Here is a 764-nt window from a genome sequence, read left to right on the forward strand (position 1 = left end):
AAAGGGCAGGAAATGTGAAAGATATGCCATCAAGGCCACATGGGTTGCACCTATGTGAAGCTCTTGGATAGCACATAGAAATGGTCACTGCAGTAGGAGCTGAAATAAGAGGTGGGTAAAGAGCCTCAGAAGCAATACAGAAGATAGGTTCCAGTACAAAGTAACAAACAAAAATGAACAAATTAAATCTACCCCAAAGTCAAGAAACATTAAAAATGGGACAGATAGAAATTTAAAAGACAAAGTTCAAGTATATCAATAATATAATAAAGAAAAATAGATTAAGCATACTCATTAAAGGCCAGGAAGATCAGATTAAATTAAAAATATTCTAACTTACAACTAAAGTATAAAAGGATAGAATGGCTTAATGTATGGAAAAAGATATACCAAGTGAATGTTAACCTAAACAAAAGTGACACAGATATGTTATCAGAATAGGCTCTAGGTCAGGAATGATAATAATGATAAAATAGTGAAATTACCAGGAATATTAGCAACTCTAAACTCATATGCTTCTAACAAAATATCTTAAACCTATAAAGCAAAAATTGATAGAACCAGAGTTCTAATAGTAAAAAATTTATTATACTGTCATAATTGTCATATTCAACAAAAAATATTTAATAAAGATACAGAAATTTGAACAACACAGTAAACAGTTTGATATAATAGAAATCTGTACCAAGTACTTAAAAATATTTTTTAAGTACACATGGAACACTTAACAGGAAATGATCATGAAATGGATTAAAAAGCAAGTC

The sequence above is a fragment of the Canis aureus genome, chromosome 17, assembly GCF_053574225.1.
Source record: "Canis aureus isolate CA01 chromosome 17, VMU_Caureus_v.1.0, whole genome shotgun sequence".
Lineage (NCBI taxonomy): Eukaryota > Metazoa > Chordata > Mammalia > Carnivora > Canidae > Canis > Canis aureus.